General features: G+C 37.4%; 1 long non-coding RNA gene across 2 annotated transcripts; it reads right to left on the bottom strand.

Moving 5' to 3' along the window:
• Positions 1–2,874: 2,874 nt before the first annotated feature.
• On the bottom strand, positions 2,875–7,451 carry LOC141370931 (uncharacterized). 2 transcript variants are annotated; one of them, XR_012375429.1, is made up of 4 exons: positions 7,327–7,451; positions 4,518–4,725; positions 4,041–4,169; positions 2,875–3,470 (listed from the first exon to the last, which is right to left on the bottom strand). It is a non-coding gene; the product is annotated as an uncharacterized lncRNA (long non-coding RNA). The 2 variants fall into 2 exon arrangements; XR_012375428.1 differs by having other exon boundaries at positions 4,041–4,725.
• Between the last annotated feature and the right edge of the window lie 1,455 nt (positions 7,452–8,906).

The raw sequence follows: 8,906 nt of genomic DNA, 5'->3' as shown, positions 1-8,906 counted from the left end.
GTAAACAATTCATCATATTGACAGATTAAATACAAAAGCTCATATGATCTTCTCAATATACAGAAAATGTATTTGACAAAACTTATTTATTCATGATAAAGAAAAAACTCAAAAAACTAGGAATAGATGGGAATTCCTATTATCTGAAAAAAGCCATATACAAAAACGTACAGTTACAACATACTCAGTAGTGACCTACTGAATGTACTCCCCTGTCCCCCCAATACTAGTATATCTGCCCTTCACACGCCTGTTCAACATCTACTGGAAGTCATAGCCAATGTAATATGGCAAGAAAAGAAAGAAAACATCTACAGTTTGGAAATTAAGAAATATAAACGTCCCTATCGAAGACATAATTGTATATGTAGAAAATCCCAAAGAATCTTTTTAAAAATCCAGTATAGGAGAGTAGAGTATAGTCGACTTTGCTTTCTGGGAAAAAAAAACATTAAAATAAGAGATGAAGTTTAATTTGTTAGGCCACAATTGGATGTTTTTTCTATATTTTTATTGTTCCCATAGACCAGAGTCTAGTGTCTAAGACAGTGCTAAGTGCCAATTAATATATTGTACTTGACAACATGCTATCAAACTGTGACAACAGTTAAGTCAGAATCATACAGAGGATTGTGTTTCTGATCCCATTGCAGGTGGTACAGGCATTAAGCCATCTGCTAGTACCTTCTTAAATTTTGGTTAGACATATACTAAGAGAGGCCATCTGTGTCTTTTGACTACAGATTACAAACTGATAGTGTTCCAGGTCTTTCAAAAAAGTCAAAATGTGATGATGACTGCTCCCTTTTCAAGTAGTGTGTGGGTTATTTCAGGCTGCATCAGGATCCATGAAGCAAAGGAGACGAAGGACCTGCAGGGGATCGATCACTGAAAAAGCAGAACCTGGGTGCAGAAAGTGTGTGTATTTTCCTTTTTTTTTTTTTTTTAGATTGTATTCATTTATTTGAGAGAATGAGAGAGAGCAAAAGAGAGAAAACATCAGTGGGGGGGTTGTAGGTGGGGGAAGAGGGAGAAGCAGGCTCCCTGCTGAGCAGGGAGGTGGATGCAGGGCTCCATCCCAGGATCCTGGGATCATGACCTGATCCAAAGGGAGATGCTTAGCCGACTGAGCCACCCAGGCACCCCTGTATTTTCCTATTTTAAAACATCAGTCACACTTTACTCATTGGATTGGTTTTATAGGACCCTCAGATTAAAAGACCACAACTGACTTCATGATCTCAAATCTTCATGGTACAGATAACACTACAATGGAAAAATAAAAAGAAATGATGACTACTTCAAGGTGAAAGGATAAGAGCAGGGTTTATTTTAATTCATTTATTTCATGGAAATTTGTACTCTTTAGGGGAAGTGTCAGTAACAGCATGATCTACACAGCTGGCCTATTGTACAACTCCCAGAATAGGGTTAGCATTATAGTCTGAAGTGAATGGCTTCTCAGAAACTGTGTAGGTGAGCATTTCTGGAACATACCCTCCAAGGCCAGACCAGAGTCCCAAATACCTAAACCTTTCTGGTATGTTCCATTTTTTTTTTTTCATATTACAAAGGGTGTGAGATGATGCCAGTGCTGATGCTGATGAGTCATATGCTTCCCTTATCATTTCCAAATGTAATCATAATTGGGGATAGAGTAGGAGACAATAGCAGAGTCAACATCAGCAAATCTGTAACTTTTTCTCCCCTTGAGACCACTGAAGAGTCTGTTTACTGTCTGATTATTGATTTACTCTCAATAATACAATTTGAGTAAATCCAGGAATAGTTCAAAAGTTGATACATCAAACAATTAAGTGGGTTGGAAAGCCACCTCATCATAGTCATGATTAAGAGTGGCTATGGGAAATCCATGCTCATTGGAGGATAAGTTGACAACCACCTGTGGAGGAAGAAAACACAGTAGATGATATTTCATGATATCATATGACATTTCACTTGTGGCCCTGGTTCTCTTAATGCACAGACCCGCCTTGGGGCCACTCTTCTCTTTCTGACATGAACACCTACATCCATCCAAGCAACCTTCCGCTAGTGCCCAGTCCAATCTTATGCGTGTGGCTGCTAGTGGCAAAATGGAATGTGAGGGGCTCCTAACATGACAGAAGGTCTTGGATATTTTGTATGCTTTGAATGGTTCAGTGAAACTCAAAGAGGTAAATGTAAAAGTGGCAAAGAATATCCCAGAACACATTCTAAGTCCTCTGGGTCACAGACACTCACTGAGGTCATATCACAGCAGACAGCACTGCATCCAAATGCAGGCAGCAACACTGGGATGATGAGTCCCAGTATGATGAGGATGAGCTTCATAAACATAATCCCCTGCCAATTAAAATCATGCAGAGAGGAAAGATGGAAGGGCTGAGCAAGGGAACTCCTCCCATGGAGCCTGCATGTTTTCCTTCATAACTGATTGACAGATTGTCAATGGTAGTGAAATATCCCACTCTGGCTTCACCTTCAGATAAAATCTGGGCAGAGATACACATAATTACTCTAATTTACAGACTCCCAAATTTGCAATTTCCTTCATTTATAATTTTCACACAAATGAAGTGAGATTTTGTTATTCACTTTTTTCTTGACATAACCAACTGATAAAAAGCCTGCACATTGGGGCGCCTGGGTGGCTCAGTCGTTGGGCGTCTGCCTTCGGCTCAGGTCATGATCCCAGGGCCCTGGGATCGAGCCCCGCATCGGGCTCCCTGCTTGGCAGGGAGCCTGCTTCTCCCTCTCTCTCTGCCCCTGCTTGTGTTCCCTCTCTCGATGTCTTTCTCTGTCTGTCAAATAAATAAATAAAATACTAAAAAAAAAAAAAAAAGCCTGCACATTTGCAAACCATGCTTTATTGAGATGTCTAAAAATAAGAGTGTTTTAGGATCCTTTTCTATCTCATAGTAATTTTCACCATATGATCAGTAGATCAATGTCGGTTTTGTTAAATATATACTTTCTAGAAAGGATCCTGGACTTTGTCTATCATTGTGCTGAATGGACTAAACATCTAGACTTCTCTTTACCTTAGTGAAGACAGCATTTACAATCATTGAGTGAATTCACTGGCACCCATTCTGATCTTATCTAAAACAAGGGTTTTATTTAGCTTCACCTGATGTACTTAAGTCCTAACACCACCAATAGTTTATAGTTCAGGGATTTTATTCACTCAGGGTCAAGACCCTGACCTTCTCAATTGATTTGTCGGTTTTAAGTGGTGCCCTATTGCCCACCTGTGATAAGAAAGACGTTTGCAAGGAACTTTATATATGTGGATACATATCAGGAGGTTTTTTTCCACCGGATCTGTTAATACTTACAGTAATGAAATAATGAATTGATATGCTTGATAAGAAGTAATAGGATATGCTCACTTTGATTGCAAGGATTATTAGTGACACGCCTGTTAATACAGCATCCACAGTGTTTGCTCCAACACTGCCACGGATCTGAAAGAGAATCAGAAACAGAGTCCCCGTTCTCACGCTCTTGAACCTGGCAGGTGATTGATTGTGCATTTTGTTTAAAATGCAAGTAAAATTGGAATTCGTAGAATGTATGCATAGGTTTGCTATCTACCACTGGTAATTTCTCATCTGAGCCGGACAGAGACAACATGAACTGTTGGGAGAGGGAAGAAATCATTCTGGGAGCTCAACTCAAGGCAAAGTAAAACCTGGGAATCGGAGATAGCTTGATCATTTTGGAGATGAAGGTTGGTCTACGCTATGCCTCTTTTAATTTTCTGAAACTGTAGATAAATGCACCATCTGTTTTGTTTTCTTTCCAGACACAGTAGACGCAGTTCCGGATATGATTAACTGTACAAAAGTGCAAAAAGATTAACTGATAAAGTGCAAAGAGTTAGTCTGCGAAAACATGATTCTGTCGTCTTTTTTCCTAACACCAAATACTTCTCAATACTTTCCCCCAAATTTTGTGCTTATAAATGATAACTATTAAGGATTTTACATATATTGCAAGTAATACAGAGGTAAAAGTGATTCCAATTTACTTACAAAAATTGGTCCCAAAAGGAAAATGAAGCTATATACACTGTTTTCTAGTGCAGATGTAGTTCATGGAATGAAAGGAAGACCTCTACCATAATCCACAGGCAAATATACATTAGGCCGATCATGATTTGGCTCACCTGGGAAATGAGAAAATGCCTCTGAGTTAGGAGGAATAAGTTTTATTCTTAGAATTATTTGCCCCACATTTGGAGGTTGTAAATGACCCAGGATTCCTTTAATTTGGAGAATTCCATGATCAGTGCCTAAATTTTCATTCAGTGTTCCCAAATATAAAACAGTTTGGTGATTTGGCTAAATGGCATATGTGGTTTCTTATTTAAAAGTCCTATTTTCCTCTTGACATGGGAATTATTGTGACCATTCCAAACTCTTCTCCCAGGTAATCATGTAGCTTTGATCCAGAGCGAATTCAGGGGAATATGAGCCACCTGAAAATCCTTAGATGACCTTCATTAGTACTTGCCCCGAGAATAACTGGCTTCCCCTTTAAGAAATTCTGCAGGTTGCTCTGTGCCTCCTGAGGGAAAGGCATTGGCCCAGACTGGCCCTGGTGGATGGCTGGGTCTCTGTTGAAGATCCATCTTTGTGTCCCTTGATGCTGTTGTTCTTCACAACCTGGTGCTCCCCTCACTGGTGGTGCTGAGTCACAACACATGTGAAGCATGTGCTGGTCAGAAAGATCAGATAAAAGGATTAGTCTCTTTGATTCCATGCGATAGTTAGTGTTCATATATATTTTAAAGTAAAATGTAGGTACTGTGCTAAATGTAAGAAGTTAGGCTGTGCAATTATTTAAATTCTTAAGAGTGGGAAATCTGACATTTATTAAGTATTTAGCAATGTATCTCAGGCAGTTCAGAATGACATATTCTCTTTTATACTGAGTTCCAGAAAGGCTATGTAAGTAATGTAAATTTACGTTATAGGAAGCTGAGGATCTTAGCCTGAGTGCATGTGTCTTATGGATCCTTTTGTCTTGAAATAATGTTGACTATCTTGACCATGAAGCTGAAAATTAATATTGCCCACTAGTCCTGGTATTCCTGCCCCATGGAGAGACAACAAAGTATTTGTTACTTTGTTTCTTTGTTTTGCTGTGTAGAATTCTTTCATTTACACCTCTGTTCCTAGGTAGTATCTGGCATAGTTATTTTTGTTTTGTCTCTGGGTTCAGGCTCCTTCTGAAGTTTAAGAACTAATAGCGTTTGACTCAACAAGCCACAATGTAACATGCATGCTCTTAGACTCAGAGTTTGCTTCCTTTTGATGACCCTGACTAACTCACTGCACAAACTACACACCACTCACAGAAAGCCTGGAAGGGACCACATGCCTTTGCACTGGTGTGGCTGGGTAAGTGGTTTAGAACCACCTCTGCCTAAGCCTACAAACCCTTGCTTTTCTACTCATGATCTGCCTACAGAAATGTTAAGCAAAATACCCACATATTAGGAATGCTTTTCTTCTCTGGACAGCAAGAAATCTTATTTTTTTATTTGAACATATGGACCATCCTGAGTATAAACAAAAAGTATCGCCTTTTCTGTCTTCATCATGATGACAATAGATATACTCTGTTTCGTGTACATTTCACTTTGAAGTGAAATCATAGGAAACTTGGTATAGTCCATGGAGCTACAATTTCACTTTTCCTCTAGAATTCACTGTATGTTCGAATTTACCAGGAAAATATATTAAAACAATAGGGATAAAAAATATTTCTTCTATCTACCTTTAAGTTCTGTAAAATCTGAAGGTTGTTTTACAGAAATTAATGTCTTGTATTCTGAGAAGATTGACCAAAAAAAAAAAAAAAAGGAAACATTATACAACTGAACCTTGAACGACACAGTTTTGAACCTCACAGGTCCACCTATATGTGGATTTTTACAGTATGATAGTACAGTACTAAAAATGTATTTTCTCTTTCTTATGATTTTCTTAGTAACACTTTCTTTTCTTTAGTCTACTTTATTGTAAGAATATAGTATATAATACATGTAACATAAAATGTATGTGTTAATTATTTATGTTATTGGTAAGGCTTCCAGTCAACACTGGGCTATTAGCAGTTAAGTTTTGGGGGAGTCCAAAGTTATGCCCAATTTTCTACTGTGGGGAGGATGCCCAGAATCCCCCTGTGTTGTTCAAAGGTCAGCTGTAATTACTTTCAAATGGAAAATGGGAGGCAAGAAATCATGCACATTTGAAAGTTAGTATTTAGATGTTGAAGTTGCATAAAGATCCAAGTGGGAATAGAAGCATTTGTGTTTAATGCAAGCCAGTGATCCTTTATCTAGAATTGTTCTATGATATTCTGACTTTATTCAACGACAGTTTCAATGACAGTTACTGACACTGTCTTCTCATACTCAAAATCTCTATTTTTGTTATCAACAGAGGATCTACATTAGGTATGGAAATAAATGTGTATTTTTTCTTCTATCTTGGTAACATTATAATTAGTATGATACTGCCCTTACTATCTAATTTACTTTTTAAAAAAATCTTTAATTAATCCTGTTCCTTATTATTAATCATATCTGAAGCAAAAATGTCATGTTTCTCTGAACAAATTGTGATTCACTCTTCATAATGGTAAAGTCAACATCCTGAACAATATTTTTTCATTGATACCTGATTTACAAAGCAGTCTTTGGAACTGAGAGTCCACTCAATGCCATATACTTTTTCTCAACAAGAGTAATGATTATGCAGAGAATATAATTCCAGATCAAGAACATCCTCCTTTTGGATCAAAGTTCTTTCATTGACAAAAAAAAAACAATGTCAAAGTAATCATTCATTACATAAAATTGAATAAAGCAGCACTAAAAAAAACTAGCAAGCCAGACTTGGGGACCACTAGAAAGGTACTCTGTGTTGCAAATTCTAGATAGTATATGATTTTTAGGCCAATTGTTTTCTGTCTTTTGAAAATGACTACATGGCTGAGATAATTTCAAAGCGCAATCTGAAATAGTTCTATGGGTCTTTAAAATTGTAACATTAAGTTTGCTGCTAGAGAGTCAATCATTTTTTTTAATGGAAAAAAATCCCCTTAGACATTTGTGTTCTTCTCAAATAACTAGTTTTATAAAAAGTAGCTTTTATAAGATTATTCTACTGCTATGGTTTCCTCCCATGGAACAATTCCAGGAAAATTTGTATGAGTCTTAGGGACTGGCATGGAATTGACATGCCCTCTTACAGGCCAAAGGAATAGCCATGTAAATAAGAACAAAAGAAGAATACAAAAATACATTACCTCTGTCCCAAAACAACATTAAGTCTTAACTCGATATCCATTCAGGACCTGGGAACATCAGTACCTCAGAGCTGGTCTCAGAGTCTTTCCAAGGAAGTTCCCCCAAAGCAGCAAGCAGTATATGATCTGTGTCTCTATTAGGCACTATAGGCTGTGGGAATTTGGTATATGTAGGTTTTGCTCAATAAGACAGAACTCCCTGTTCTATGGAGAGATAATGATACATCACCCTAAAAGGCATCTTTCTGCTCTTTCTTGCAAATGGGTTTCTATGATGGGGTAAAATGCATGATGTTGACAGAGATAATCATTTATCTCTGCTGCTCAGATAGCCACAGTCTTGAGTGCCAAAGCTTTGCACACTCTTTTCTCAGCGTGAGGTCAAATCTTAATTCCTATTTACCCACCACTCCCCAAAGACCTTGCTAATGAAGCATGTGCTTTCTGTTTGGGGAAATATTTTGATTTATAATAAAACCTTAATTTGCCCATACAAATACTCACCTTTAATATAAAATATGGGATTTTTCTATAAATATGGGGTTTTTACTCTCTTGGCTCCCAAATTATACTTGGTATGTTTTGCTAACAATACCAGTTACTCTGCAGTGAAGTTAGCTTCCTTACTCCCATTTCTACTACTTGACAAATAATAAGAGAAAAACAGCACACAATATTTATAAAGCCCATGTCAGGAAATCCAAAGATGAGAGTAATGTGCTATTTGTCCCTATCTCTGGTATTATATTCTCCAAAAGTATAAGGAAGCTTTTGCATATTCTATAACCTTGGCTAAATTATTCTTTAATTTGGAAGAAAGTAGAAATCGGTCATCCTATCCACGTTAAGATTCCTCTGGGTTCTTTTATGGTACTTGCCCATGGTTACCGTCATGAATGATGGAAAATCTCTGTACCACCACCCCTGCCTTCCTTCAAGGCATAATAATTTGAGGTAAAGCTTCTAATAGGAAAAAAAGTCCTCTTTTCCTATTCTTGTGTCTTTCTACAACTGTATAAAAGAAGGGTACAATGTTCCTTTTCTTGTTAGTGTTTCAAATCCATCAAAAGGAATGCTTTGCCTTTTCTTCAGAAACTTGAGTGTCATCCTCGTGCAGAGGCCATGGAAGTCCGTGGAAGTTGGAAGAGCGTGAGACTCTTGATCTCAGGGTCTTGAGTTTGAGCCCCATGATGGGTGTAGAGATTACTTAAATAAATACAACTTTAAAAAAACTTAAGTAACTTAAAAAATAAAATAAAATCATGTATAAAGAAAAGATTGAAGGATTGAACAAAGTGAGTTTCTGCCATTGACCCTGCTTGCTCTCCTTCACAAATGATTGACATTTCTCAATGGTGATGAAATATCCCACCCTGGCTTCCACTACAGATCAAATGTAAGTCAATGTGCAGCATAATTAACCACTATATTATATAGATGCTCAAATTTGCAGTTGTATTCACACAATGACATGAGCTCCCATTATCTGTGTTTTTCCTGATATCCCTAACACCAAAACTGAAACATGAAAACTGCTGATTAGTAGACATTGCTTTATTGAAGCTTATGTGATTTGGAGT

This window comes from Callorhinus ursinus, unplaced genomic scaffold (assembly GCF_003265705.2).
Source record: "Callorhinus ursinus isolate GAN/ISIS: 27379988/994484 unplaced genomic scaffold, GSC_fseal_2.0 scaffold51, whole genome shotgun sequence".
NCBI classification, from domain to species: Eukaryota; Metazoa; Chordata; class Mammalia; order Carnivora; family Otariidae; genus Callorhinus; species Callorhinus ursinus.
Note: the sequence above shows the minus strand (reverse complement) of the source record. Positions and strands in the feature narration are given on the sequence as shown.